The following is a 15,204-nucleotide window of genomic DNA, read 5'->3' on the forward strand; positions in this document are numbered from 1 at the left end:
CCAAGGTTACAGATCTATCTTCTGTGTTACCTGAGTGTACCTTATTGGTGAGTAGGTGATTCTGGGAGGCAGATTGTTCATAGCCAGTAGGACAAGTCTAGTTTCCCACACTAGGGCACAACTTGATAACATCCTCTCATAGTGGCTTAGTTTGGGTAAAGAACACCTCCAGATATTGAATCCTGAGAGAGTATAGCAAGGATGAGAGCAATCTATCAAACTTACATAGTGGTGGCCTTAGCAACTACATTCTAACCAGGCTATGCCTTTGGGGTGACGGTCTTTTTTTTTTTTTTCACTTCCTGCATCAGTCTGAGTTTTCTTGTTTTTCTCATTTGCTAGCTTAAATTCCAGCCTCTCTATGAGTCTATAAGGTCCTGATATTATTCTAACAAGCTCCCTTTTCATTAAACTAGACATAGTTGTACTCTGATAGACAATTATGGATAACACAGAAACAAAGTTGAGGTGGGCCAGGGAACAAGAAATAATATCATCATCCTTTTGAACCAGATTTGAGCTCATCATATGGACCTTTAATTACCTGTGTAAGAACCACTGGATTCAACCTCCACAAGGCATTATGCATATTATGTGTACATAAATGCCTTGTGTGTGTTATGATGCCTTTTTAAGTAGAACTAATTGTGCACAGAAACCAGCTCTGGCACTCTCTGGCTAGAAATAGCATTGATTAAGAAAAAATCCCTCTACTTTCTGCCTCAACAATTTACCAGTAATATTCTGATTAGAATAAGAGAATACACTCTGATTTTTTGCTGCCCTCTAGTTTTTCTTTATTTTGCTTCAAATCAATTTAACATTAGTGATATAATTAAGGAGAGATCTATAATTGTGGATTGAACACACATTTGTCTCATTTTCTTCTTAAATCTTACTAAAGTGATGATAAAGGAACAAAACAAACCAAAACAAAAAAGTCAGACATGTGCCCAAGGACAAAGCCAAGAGGAGGGGATGGAGAACCTGTAACTGACTCATCAGTCTGATGAAAGCTGACACCTAAACCAGCAGTGGGAGAAGGCAACAGCCAGAAACAAGCTGATTCATGCTGCAGAACTGTGGGAAGGCTCAAAAATTAGAGGTACCAGTTACCTTGAAGATGAGAATATGGGAACAAGCTGAAAACAGAATTAGCTGAAAGTCTTCATTTTCAGCAGTTAGACTCCCCTTCCCTAGCACACAAATTAGGAAAATACCCTTCCTCCACCCTGCTGAAGTCTGAAAAGGTCAACTCACTATTCTGGATTTGAGCACTAGAAGCACAGCTGCGGTGTAGGTGAGGTACTGTGCTGAAGTAACAGGAACACTAAATATACCCATTATAAAGAAGCCTCTTACACTCTAGGTGTACTCTGAATAATCAATTGCCATGTAAATTCCAGAATTTTCAACATTTAGTTGCTCTATTTTGGGTCTTAAATGGCCCCCAAAAGCCCACACGTTGAAGGCTTGGTGCTGGCCCCTGGCACCATTGGGCAGTGGTGAAATCCTTAGAAGGTGGGGCCTAGTTGGAGGAAGTTAGGTTACTGGGGTGTGTGCCCTTGAAGGGAATATAGGAAATGCCTGACCATGAACCCCAGTGTAGGAAAAGGACCCTGCTCTCCAAGACCAGTCATCCAGATATTGTGCATTCAAGTGAGTGCTTTCTATGCTCCACTCTGGCTATTGATTATTTCTAACACAGCAGTTATAGAGCAGAATTCCTAAAATCAAGGTGCTTAGGTTCAGATTTTAGCTCTGCCAGTTACCTTGCTAAGCAATCTTGGACAAGATACTTAAATTCCCTATGCCTTAGCTTCTTTACCTAAAATAAATATTAATATTCTTCCAAATACTGGGTAGTATAATATGCTTAGACTTTACCTCAATTACTTATAAAAAAACACTCATCAAGATTGTATTGTTCTCAAAGACAGAATTCTAGGATATTCATTCATAAATATCATGGATTGCTTTATTATTCTCCATGGTCACAGAAGTTTTTGATTCAGAAAACACTGATACAAAATAGAATCATTGAATTTAAAAAATCTAAATACTAAGGTCTAGAATGTCAACTAGTGAATCGTTTTTAAAAATCCTTATAGTAATAAAGTTAGTAATATTATATAAACAAATTTACATAATATTCAAGTATCTCCTTATAACTTTACAGTGAAGGAATTGGGCAGACACTATGTCAAGCAAGTGACTAAGGTTAATAATACATTAATGGGTCAAACCCCATCATGTGACACTATTGGAATGATTGATGGCATTTGAATATTGACTGGAGATTAGATAAATAGTCATCCTATTAAGGTATCAATTTTGTTAATTATGCTGTGGTTATGAAAGATACTGTCTTTGATTTTAGGATATATGAACTAACTAGGGATAAAAAGATCTGTAACTTACTCTCAAATTGTTGAGAAAAAATGTGTATAGATACAACAATAAAGCAGAGAGGGCAAAATGTATAACACTTAGTGACCCTGGGTAAAGGGTATATAGGAATTCTTGTGACCTTTTCATATGTTTGTTTGAAATTGTACAATATTAATAATTAAAAAATATATACAAGGACTAAAAGATTGCCTCTTTGGTAAAATCTTCTCCAGGTGGTATGAGATGATGGAATGATCACAGGAAATCAATTTATTCTGTCATTTCGTATTTCTAAACTTAGAGAAACCTTGCTTTCAAACCTTTCCCAGTGCTTTAAATAAAGGCAAGAAAGATACTCCAGACTCCCAGATCCTGCTGAATCTGTGTATGAAGGCAGGGAATCAACTACTTTATGAATTATTCTTCTGATTAACATTTTACAGAAAGTTTTGAGTAGTGTCAACTACAGAATAGAATCTGTGAGTTGCTACCCTAGTATGCATTCTTTCATTTATCCTTGGTAATATACTACCATTTTTTAGATAGGTATAAAGTTGCTCACAGTTTCTTTGTAGTTAGGTATGACAACATTGCTAAATTGTACCCAAAAAGAGCAAATGGAAAAGTTTCTAAGACATCTTAAAGACATTAGGCATAAGTCTTCTTACTTTAATTTTTTGTGGTTTCTTCTATCGTACTGCTACTTGGAGTATTGTTATAATGCCTGGATCTGTAGCAGTTATCTTGAACTATGAAGGCAAGGTCCATAACCTTGTATGGAAGAACAGAGAAACAGAAGAATCTGATTAAAAAGGGCTGTCATACCAACTCTGGAATGTTGAACGTGAATTACATGAGAAAAAATAAACTTCTATTTTTTGTTTAAGTCACTGCTAATTTGAGTTCTGTTATTTATCACCAAACAAGTAGTATTTAAAGAAAAAACGGTAAGTACTAAAGTCTGACTTAGACTTCCTAAGATTTTTTGAGGGCATTTGTTTCATTCCACGAGGGTAGATCCCATCTTGTATCCCTCCAGAGCCTAGCAGTTTTTCACATAGTTTTAGTTGATGAATATTTTTAGAATTAATGATTGTTTTAATAAAAACAACTTCAAAATGTTGACTACAACAGCTAAAGAAATTTGTCTCAATTTTGCTACTGTTCATTCTGATAAGCAAAGGTCACATTAAATATATTGCCTTATCTATAGACCTTTTTAACAATCCTTATCTGGTTTGTTAAAATTATAGAAATATATGTTTTATTACATTGTTTGCTTCTATGGTGTCCTTCATTGATGGATCAGAAAGTAAGGTGAATCAGGTAGTGCAGGCTGAGTTTTGCCAGAACAAAGAACTCTTTATCTCAATGGTTTAGAACAACAAAAGTTTATTTCAAGTCAGTAGAGGACTGCTTCCAAATCATCTTTATTTAGGCTGCTGACTTCTCCATCCAGACAGGAAGGGAGCACAATATATTGCCAAGTGGTTCTTAAGACTTTCATTCAGGAAAGCAACACATCAGTTCAGCTCATATTTCACTGATGTAACATGGACGCATACCTCACCTGAAGGGGCAAGAAGTACAACCCTACTTTATACACAAGAGAAGCATCTTAGAATCAATGGAGACACCATTAACTACCAGACACAGCATTGCATAATCAATGTTGAGCTCATATCTTCTCACTTTAGCCTTCTGAATTTGCTTTCAGCAATTTCTAAAGATAAAGATTAGTTTGTTTAATAGGATGAGCCAGATACATTGATTATGAGTATGGAAAGTGAGATATTTCTGAGGAGGTAAGAGAACTGTATATAACTCTCTTAATCTGCCAATATCTACTTTGACTAACTGGTGATAAAAAAACAAGTCAACCTGACTTTTCAAAGTCTTGTCAGAATAGTATGACTATGTTATCTTAAATTAGCAATTGGAGGCATGTGCAGGACTCCTGGGGAATCTCCAGAATGCAGGTAAGAAGTCTATGAAATCTTCCCTTTTCTAAACATACCTGTTTGAGAGCAGGTTTTCTCCATGTCCTTCAATTAAGACAATATATTGAAATAGATTGACTACAGAGCAGACATGAGAATCCAGTCATCTTGAATTAAGCCAAAAATTAAAAAGATTATCAAAGGAAATTAGTTCTGGAAAATTGTATACTATTAATATAAATACATATTTCATGCAATGAATAATTGATACTTTAAAGGAATTAGTAAATATATAATTTAAGCTTTTCCTGTCTTAATTTTAATATAGTAAACACCAATAGATATAATCAACATAAATATAACATAAGCCTTGGGGCTTGGGGTCCTCAGTAATTTTTGTTTTAACTCTGAAATAATTATTCTCAATAATTTTGAGAGCTTTAAGGATTCTTAAGACCAAAATATCTGAGAACTACTGTCTTAAATAACACTTTACTTAGGAAATTTCAACTTTTCAAAGGGGAAAACTATTAGGTAACATTGTCATTTTGAAGATTATAAGGATCAAGGAGATAACGGTAAGAAATTGTATTTATATAGAAAAGGGACGTTGTGTAAACTCATTCCACTGCTAAGAAAGGTCATTTGACCAGTCTATGTTGAAACAACAAGTGTATTGCATTTTTTGATTATATGAAGCCATTTGAGTTAGTCCATTTAATAATACCTGAGTATAACTAGTTAATGAATGAAAATATATGCAAATGCAAATAACTAAAACTCATCTAAAATACTAAAATTTAAATTAGCAAATTTGAATTCTGATATAATATGAAGTCTAGATTTGGAGGATTTCCACAGATGGCTATTCCATAGGCTTAACAGCATAAAAATTTCACCAAAATATTTACATCCTTCAGCTAGTTTCAGCATCTTGTGTCTCATCTTGTGTCCTTCTCATGAGCCCCAAATCCTGACATCAAAAGTAGATATGAAATTGGGAGGCAGCACATTAAAGAGTGGAATGTTTCCTTCCATGCTTCCTTTTAGGGAATAAGAAATACTTTTCCCAGAAGCATGCTACTTTATATCTATAAAAAATTGAGATTCTTTAGCAAGAATGAGGGTAGAGGTGGGGAATAGTTATGGGATTGGTAGCCAGTGAAATCTTATACAGTCACTAAAACTGGATGGATCATTGTTGTAACAAATACTACCATGAAATACTGGGAAAAATTTAGAGAGCTTTTATGAAAATCATACCTCCTGTTTTTAACTGTCAGTTAATCAGTAGTCATTGAGAGCTCATAAATGTCTATTACTAATGTGTAATTTTGTTTTCTAAAATCTTCATGGATAACCCAATTGTCAGTTTGTAATATTCTATAAATCCTCATTTATATTTCATTCAATAATAACAAAAAGTAGTTCTATTCAATCTCTTACTACATTTTTGCTTCCTTACTTAAATTATCATGCACTTGGTATTGTTAACATATTACAGCATCCCATCTTTTGAACTTGCTACTTGAGTTAAAACTTGTCTCTCCCATTTAAAGTGGGAGTCATTTACACACTTAAAGAAAATAAATTTTATCCTATAATTCAACTAATTCTCTAATATAGGTAATAAACAAAAGTCAGAAACAAACACAGAAATATATTATCTTACACAGCCTTCTTTTTCTGGAATAGTCTACACATAAGCTCTCTGGATTCCTACTGCTAATATAAACCAGCCAGAGGAGGGAAATATTTTCTGCTACAATTTAGCTACATCAGCAGTAATAGAAGATTTAGGGATTTAGGAAAGGTCCTTGCTCCTTTTCCTTCAGACTTTGGCTCAAGTCCCTTTGGAGGCCTTCCCTGATTATCCTGCCTAGAAGAGGCCTCTTCTAATCCCTTTCTATTACATCACTCTAACTCTGTCTACAGATCTCTTGCAAATCTATAGTTGTCTCCTTCATGTATTTTTTAATCTATTCTCTAGGAGAATTTAGGCACTGTGAGAATAGAAAAATATGTTGCTATTCTTCTCTATTCTATATTGTATACTCAAATATTGTTCAGTGCTTCACTCATAATGGTTGACCAATGAATATTTGTTAATTGAATATACTTTCTTTTCCCAATTATATCTCATTGAGACATTTTATGTTCTATTATAAAAGCAAAATTTAAAATAAATAAGTCTTGGTGTTTACCATAATTTGGCAAAAGATATTTAATAATACAAGAATATTAAATTTGTATAGTTAATGAATACTTAAAGTGTCTGTTGTAGTAAAACATGATAAAATATAGTTTTATAATGGAAAAGATTGATTTTTTAAGGTCAGATTTATATACAGTATTCTTATTTTATATACTTTTTTAGGTATGAGGAATTAACTTACTTGATGCTAACTCAGAAATTGAAAAATGTCTAGAAGTGAAGCTATCCTGAACCCACAAAGATTTATTTATCCAAAGCTGAACTTCTGAAAATATTTTGTATCTTCATTAGACTTTGAATTGGAAACACCTCCCATGAACTCTCTCCTTTTATAATATACATTCAATTGCAACTATAATGTGAAACACGAAATATTTCAGACCATTAAATCTTCTACTCTATTGTAATTATTAACCAAGTAAGAAAACCACATGAGGAGCACAATGAAGTGTGGCTGTTTTCAGTGGAGATATTCCCATGTATGAGTGTGATTAGCACAGACTTGCTAAATCTCGCTCTGAGCCATCTGTGAGCACATTCTTGGTTTAAAACAACACACGCCAGCTCTGCTCAGTTCTAAGTCAGTTTTTTGCCACAACTGTTAGCTTCATCTTAAACCTGGGAACATTTTCCAATGCTGAAGCTTGGAAATGCCACCTTTGATTAAGAATCTGATTCCTGAACTGAAATAGATTTCTATTAAATCAACTATTTCAAATGAAATTTTATTGGCATAAAATACTGATCACAGAACTTCCAAATCGTTTGTAGAGAAAAGATTAGAGGATTTTGACTTACTAGTGAGTTTTGAACATATTCTTGTATTTAACCATCTAATAATTTAACATAAAATGGCTAGTCCCTTGAGCTCATTTGCTTGCTCTTTAGTTCAACTTCAAAGAAGAGTGATGAGAAATGTTCCTTTTATAGCAGCTTCTGTGTGTGGTCCTGGGTTTTGGCAAATCAGTAATAGTGAGGATGTACTAACACAAACCTGATGGTAAATATGCACCATAGCTTGGTGGCTGAGGTCTTTACTATAAACCCAATACAATCATTTCTGAAGAACTTCTGATCATGATGAATCAAAGCATCATGTAGAGTCTCTGAAGACTGCACTGCAGCAAAACTATCTAGAACTGCCCAGAGACCAGCATAAACACAGCATATATTTGAAACAAATTACAAAGTTGTAGAAGGCATTGAAATCATGTTCTCTACTACAGATGCATGTTTTTGAAAACCTGCAAAGCACTTAAAATAGGCTCATAGTGTTTAGTTTTTCAAGCCCAGCCAAAGAACAAAGAAGAATCAATCAATAATAATCAATGTTACAATGAAGATTTTTATACTCAACTATACTTCAAATACAATGAAATTCATCCATGTTAACTGTATGAGTTAATGACATTTAGTAAATTTACAGGACAGTGCAACCATCACAGCAATCTATTACCTCCAAAAGGTCCCTCATAAACATTATGTTTACAGTTTTACATTCAATTTTTCACAACTTTTCTGTGAAAACATAGTTATGTCATTGAATAGAATGCCAAAAATGTTAATATATCCGACTCTGTTGTCATTCAGACACAAATGAAAAATTTGTCTGAAAAGGAACAGGTTTTATGTGTACAACTTTTTTTTCCCTTTTAACCAAGGAGTCTAGCTAATTAGTCAGTTATTACAGTCTTCCTCAAATAATATTCATAAAATCATGAAATGGGGATGTGTATGAACTTTGCTCTTGTTACAAGCAAAACTGCTATCATCAAGAGGCACACAGAGGCAACAGCAGCTGTGAGTCATAATATTCCCTATATTCCTTCACACTTCTGTTTTTCACCTCAGTTTCTAAGTAGGGAATAAGTCATACCCTAGCTGAGGTCATCCTGCCCATCAGAAAATGTTGGGCAACAAGAGGTCACATTCAAAATGTGAGCCTATTTCAAGCTCCAATTTTTCTTTTTGTTATTGTTTTCTTCATAATATGCATGCTCATATATATTTCTTAAAATGTGCTCTTGATTTCTTCCTTGCTTCCTTCTCAAGGACCATCGCATAGCCCTAACACTTTTCCTCTAGGTTATATTTCCTTTTAATGATCTTATGGTCTTGCAAAAGTTCTAAGATTAAAAAAAATTAAAAAGAAAGAAAAGCATGTTAGACACATATGCGCCTTGTATACAGTGAATTTATAATACTCTTTATTAGTAAAATATAAAGTTTAATGGCTTAAAGGTCTGTTAGAATATAGCTCCATGAAATTATGGGATTATGTCTGTGTTGTTCACTGATATAGCCCAAGCTCCTAGAACAACGTCAGGCACATAGTAGGTGTTCATGAAATATTTGTTGAGTAAATGAAGTTTTTTATATTCCAATCCTAATGGATTACGTAGGTTGGTCTAACTAGCTGGTACATTATGAAATTATTTTGATATGTTATATAAAACACATTCTTTAAATCCTCTAGTAGAATTCAGTATAAAATTCTGAATAAATCTAAACTGTAACATGTTATACCTTGCATTATATTATGATTGTGTATTTATTTTTATATTATAAGACTTTCTATTCTTGTACTTCATCAAGCTTGCTGAAGAATTATGTGTATAAATAATAATACAAAATAATACCTGTAAAGTTCTAAAATAATACCTGTAAAGTTCCTGAAAATTACATTGTTTGCTCCTGTCTTCTGGCACTTCTTTTATTTAATTAAAAAATTAACTAATTGGGGGAGTACAAGGAACTTACAGTCACTTTGCCACTGATAATCTCCCCAGTCAGTTTTTCAAACTTTTCATTTTGAGACAGAGTCGGCTAAGTTGTTGAATCTGGCCTCCAACTTGTGATCCTCTTGCCTTAGCCTCCCAAGTTGCGAGAATTACAGATGTGCACTACTGCACCTGGCTGGCACTTCTTAAAATTAATATTTCCCTTCATGATTTATCTAAGAGGTCCCACCTTGATATAAAAAAAGATAAAATACATAAAAAATATTCCACAAACAAAAAGAAAAATAGCATTTTGATCCTGACCTCATTGGAAAGTAACTTCAAGATCTGCATAAATAGGTGGCAGCAGGTAAATGGATGGCATTGGAGAAGATAATGCTAAGTGAAGTTAGCCAATCCCCAAAACAAATGCCAAAATGTTTTCTCTGATATAAGGAGGCTGATTCATAGTGGGGTAGGGAGGGGGAGCATGGGAGGAATAGAGGAACTCTAGATAAGGAAGAGGGGTGGAAGGGAGAGGGAGAGGGCAGGGGGTTAGCAATGATGGTGGAATGTGATGGACATCATTATCCAAAGTACATGTATGAAGACACAAATTGGTGTTAACATACTTTATACACAACCAGAGATATGAAAAATCATGCTGTATATGTTCAATAAGAATTGTAATGCATTCTACTGTCATTTATTTTTTTAAAAAATCAATTAAAAACTTTTAAAAAAATAAATCAATTTATGAACGGAATATTTGAGGGTTCTAGCTCTAATTATCCATATTTCTACTGCTTTTATCATTAATTTGATCAAGAATGAATCTTGTTTTGCTTTAATTAATTGGTTCTTTCATTTTTTCTTCTAGTAATATTCTCTTTCTTCACAATTTTGGAAACAATGTTGTTATTTCAGATTTATGTGTCATCAATTATACCAAAACTCTCCTTCCTCATGCCAGATATGGTCACATTGATTACATTTATTTCTTGTATGTTTGCAGTCCTGCATTATCAGCATCACCAATTCAGGCTCTCCAATCTCATGGTGTTATGGAGCCTGGGCCTTCTGAGAAACTGAGGCTGCGTTATTGCAATCAAGTCAGAAAGATTTCATACATGTTGCTCAGTGTAACAGGAATGAGTTTATTGAAGGAATAGGAAAAGGGAAAGGGGACACTCTTAAAGGAAAGAGTGGGTCCTCTCAGAGAAGAAAGGGACAATGTGCCTCTCCTGCACTCCAGTTTTATTGGGGATCTCAGAAAAGTTTCCAGAGAGTTCTTCCCAAGTCCACCTCCTGACTTTTAACTGACAGCAAGGTGACATCAGACTTTCAAGCCCCCATTCAAGATCACCTTGGCCCATTCTGACCATTCTAATTGGATCCTTTACCATACATTCTTACAGATTTTATGGTTAGGAGGAACCATAAAATCTGTAACCATTCTCATCTCCCCAGGATCTGGTCACAAAAGTCTCCTCCTTTAGGGTAACTTAGGTTCCTCTTACCAACATTATTTTGGGCCTGCATTACTCCTGCAGTGAACTGCAGTTTGCTGAGGAATGTTACATATCCTATCCACTGAAGCCAGGCAGGGCTTCAGGTAAATTTTTCTTGGAAAAGAATGCATGTGGGGGTTAGCACAAAGGGCACATTTAATAGAATTATTTTCTTAACATCACGTTCCCATCATTCACCTGTCTATTCCCTATCAATGGGAATTCTCTATGGGGCTAAGGATTTCAGTTCTTCCTTTTCCTTGGGGACCATGAGCCATCACCCAATCCTCTGTCTCCAGAGGCCTCTCCTCTCCTGACTTCTCTCTTTAACTTATAAACATACTTTTACCTCTTCTACCCTAAAAATAAGTCCTTCTAATGACCCAAAGTCCACTTCTCTCTCTTTCTCCTTCTCAAGGTGGTAAGCACTAGTGGAACTTTAGTATAAAATTATAAAATAATGAGTGGTCATATAAATATGTTCTACCTTTAATTATATTATGCTTCTGTATTTCTTTATATTTATGGGCTTATAATTCTTTATAATTCCAACTCATTATTTTTATTACTTCATGTCAAACTTCTGTTCCCATACACTCAAGTGATGTTTTTCTAAAGTCACTCAAGACCCTTTAATTGCCAAATCCAATTAACACTTGCCCTTATCTTGTTTGGCCTCTTGATGGCACTTACTGCCTTGAACCTCTTCTTCCTTGTTGAAATTCTTTCACCCCATGTTTTCACCACACCTGCTCTACAGATTCACCTACTACCTATCACTATTCCTTTTTAGTGAGTTGTTTTTTTTCTTTTTTGCATATTCTTTCACCTTACAATCAAATGTTGATCTCCAGAGCTCTGTCCTGGGTCCTGTCCTCAAACTACAAAATTCCCTCAGGAAAATGGATTGATTCCTATTGTTTTAATTACTATTTTCTTGCCTATGACTTCCATGTTTAAATATTTAGTCCTAAATTTTCTACTGAGCTCCAGATCTCATATCTCTGGATTTTTCCTGTGATGTCTTCTTCATGTATGTGTTACTAAGTCTAATCAAACCTATTAGATCACTTCTGGGTTCTTTTTTGGGGGTAATTGTATTTTATATGCTGGAAGGAAAGTAAATTGAATATTTAGCAGTCAGCAAGGCAGACTTGGTACTCTTATATGTTGTTTATTTCTGGTTTTCTTTTTTGGGGGAATAGAGTGGAAATACACTTCCCTGGTCCTTGGAAATTAGGTGTGTCACATGACTTATTTTGGCCAATGAAATTTATTTGAGGTGATATTGTTACTTTAGGCAGAAACCTTTGAAAACTGGCACACAATTTTATTGCCTTTTCCCTGTAAACTGGTGACATTTTAGAGAAAAGAGGATCCATCAGCTTGCATTCTAGTGAAGATGATTTATAGCCGATCTTCCACAGACTTACAATGGACATATATAGCATGAGTGAGAAATAAGTCTTTGCTATTTTAAGCTGGTGAGATTTTGGACTTCCTTCTTACTGCTGCATCACCCAGCCTGTCCTGACTGATTGAAGATCCAAAATCAAGTTTGGTATTTTTTCCTCCTGTGGACCATGAAAAGAATAAAACAAAATAAACAAATAAAGGTATACTCTTTCTCCTATATTCCCTTTCTTCTTTGTCTTTGTATGAGCCATCTTCATCCACATGCTTACCCAGTCTAGAAACATGGAAGCATATTTAGACTCTATTCTCAAGTCTACCCAGCATTTAGTTCTGTGAATTCCATTTCCTTCAAGTCTATCCTTTCACCTGCACTCTTAGCATATATCTTCTTATGTATTGTCTACACAATTACAGCAATCTTTAAATGGTCTCCTTTTCTCCAGCATCAGCCTTCTCAATCTCCCTCTTCCCAGAGGGTACCAAATTATTTTGTTGTTGTTGGTACTGGGGGATGAACCCAGGGGCACTTTACCACTGAGTTATATCCCCAGTCCTTTTTGTTTTTTATTTTGAGACATAATCTCACTAAATTCCTGAGAGTCTTGCTAAGGCTGTCCTTGAATTTGCAATCGTCCTGCCTCAGCCTCCAGAGAAGTTGGCCTTGCAGATATGCACCACTGTGCCTAGCTGCCGAAGTGATTTTTTATAAAATGCAATGTTATCATTCCACTTAAAATTCCTTCTTAAAATCTTCCATAAGCACTTAAAATAAAGTCAAAACATCTTAGCATGGCATGTTAGGCTTTGAGAAGTCCAAGAGTTTTACATCTCTTCAGCCACTTCTCTGCTTCTGAAATAACTCATTCCTTTTCCTCCCTCCTCTGAACCAACATACACAGACAATAATATCCTTTGATTGATCCTCTAGAAATATCAATTGAAGCTTCATTTACTCTAAGAAGTTTTTCCTAAATAGACTTTTTTAAAGTCCCTCCCTTTTGTCACTTCTCTGCCTAAAATATATTTTTGCTTTTGGATGTGTCCTTTTTAGAAATCTACTTATGTGGCCATTGTAATGGCCATAGATTATGAGTACAATCTTCTTGACAATAAGGATCATACTTTATTCACCATTATATATGATGAATGTATTACTTAACATCTTGTGGACACATCAAAGATGTTTATGAAACTGAAATATTGAGCCATTTCATCAGATAGCCCAACATCTCTAAAGAGCTTATATTTCAGACAGCTTTCATATCACTATGACAAAAATACCTGACAAGGACAATTTAGAGAAAGAAAGTTTATTTGAGACTCACAGTTTCAGGAATTTCAGTCCATAGATGGCCAACTCCATTGCTCTGGGCTCAAGGAGAAGCAGCATGCCATGGGTGATGGGACCCAGGGGAGGAGTGCTGCTCCCCTCTGGGAAGCAAGGAAGGAGAAGGTATGTGTGATAGGGAAGATGCACCCTTCCAAGGCATGCCCCTAGTGACCACCTTCACCAGCCAAGCCTCATCTGCCTACATTTACTACCCAGTTAGTCCGTTCAAACAAGGACGGACTGAATAGACTACATCTCTCACCTTCTAATAATATTACTTCTGAATATTACTGTATTAGCAGTAGCTTTGAGATCCACCTCATATCCAAACCATAATAGCTTATAATCTGTTGAGGATTCACTATGCATCAGTCATGCAACTAGCATTCATTAAGCTTTATTTTATTTAGCCTAACAATAATTCTAGGTTATCGAGACATGCACTGGGTATCTCTCCTCATTAATTTCATTATCTGAAGGAAACCATTTCTCATTCTCCCAGCAGGTAGATCATTATAGGCCTTTAGGTGCTAATTAAATGGATTATTTTCTTAAGAAGCAATTGAATGAATAGTGGAGACAACACAGCTTGCATTCAAGGTTTTACCTACAACTTTTTAAAAAATCAGCTTCATTATTTAAAATATTTTGAAAAAAAACTATCACATTTATATATCATTTTCCATTTGAAGAATCACCAAGTTTAATGGACCTCAACAGATAAGTGAAACAGGTCAGAAAGAACCACTACCTTGTTTCATATGGTAATTTAAGATTTCATTATTATTTCACACATATTCCCACCTTCACAAAAGAATTCTCCAGTTATCAATGAGTGACAGCATGCCAAGTAATGATGAAAATGTAGAGATATGAACCTCAAGACTAATTGCAAGGGGATATTGACTAGATGTTGGGAGAAAATCACAGGTATGAGAAGATATATGGGCCATTATTTATGCCCAAATCATATGATTCCAGGCTCTGTCCCTCTTGACTGAAACATTCACATCTCTTCTTGTTGCCAATGATTTTCTATGATCTCCAAATAATAATAGGTAAATATGTGAACCTAGCTTATCAATACATTAAAAATAATAATAAAACCCGACATTTCTTTCTTAAGAAGTCCATCCACAACCCCCGCCCCCACCGACCTTTCTTCAGTTGTTGCAGAAATAGGAATTAAAGCCATTCCTTTTCATTTGGGTCCATGTCCAGCCTTCAGAACATAGACCGCAGATCCAGCTGCATTTGCCAAAGGCCCAAAACCCGTGAGACTAGTCGATCAATTACCAACCACTTGGCTTTTTTGCAGAAATACACAAAACGTGTAGAATCGCTTAATTTTATCCCCTCCTAACCTCTTCACTTGGAAATTGGCTGCTCGGGCGAATGTTGTTTTTCACCGCGGCCATGTGTCCGGGGCGATTAACACTCGCTTGACAAAACCCCTTCTCGGGCCATTTGGGAGTTGCACGCGTTCACACCCGGAGTTCAGCCCGGTGCGCCTTCACGCGCAGCCTTTTTGTTTATGTGGGGAGAGAGGGGCAGATAGGGTGCGAACTTCTAAATATGCAGCAGGCCGCAAGGGCTATATAAAGCCAGGGGGTCGGACCTGGTGGAAGCTGCCAGGATTGCCCACGAGTTGGCAGCTGCCTTCTCCGGATCCGGGCTGCGC

At 35.5% G+C, this 15,204-nt stretch overlaps 1 long non-coding RNA gene across 1 annotated transcript; it reads right to left on the reverse strand.

Annotated features, from left to right (window-relative positions):
• Window positions 1–11,499: 11,499 nt before the first annotated feature.
• Window positions 11,500–15,199, reverse strand: LOC125617175. The gene is made up of 2 exons (XR_007348087.1): window positions 13,519–15,199; window positions 11,500–12,351 (listed from the first exon to the last, which is right to left on the reverse strand). It is a non-coding gene; the product is annotated as an uncharacterized LOC125617175 (long non-coding RNA).
• Between the last annotated feature and the right edge of the window lie 5 nt (window positions 15,200–15,204).

The sequence above is a fragment of the Marmota marmota genome, unplaced genomic scaffold (assembly GCF_001458135.2).
Source record: "Marmota marmota marmota unplaced genomic scaffold, marMar, whole genome shotgun sequence".
Lineage (NCBI taxonomy): Eukaryota > Metazoa > Chordata > Mammalia > Rodentia > Sciuridae > Marmota > Marmota marmota.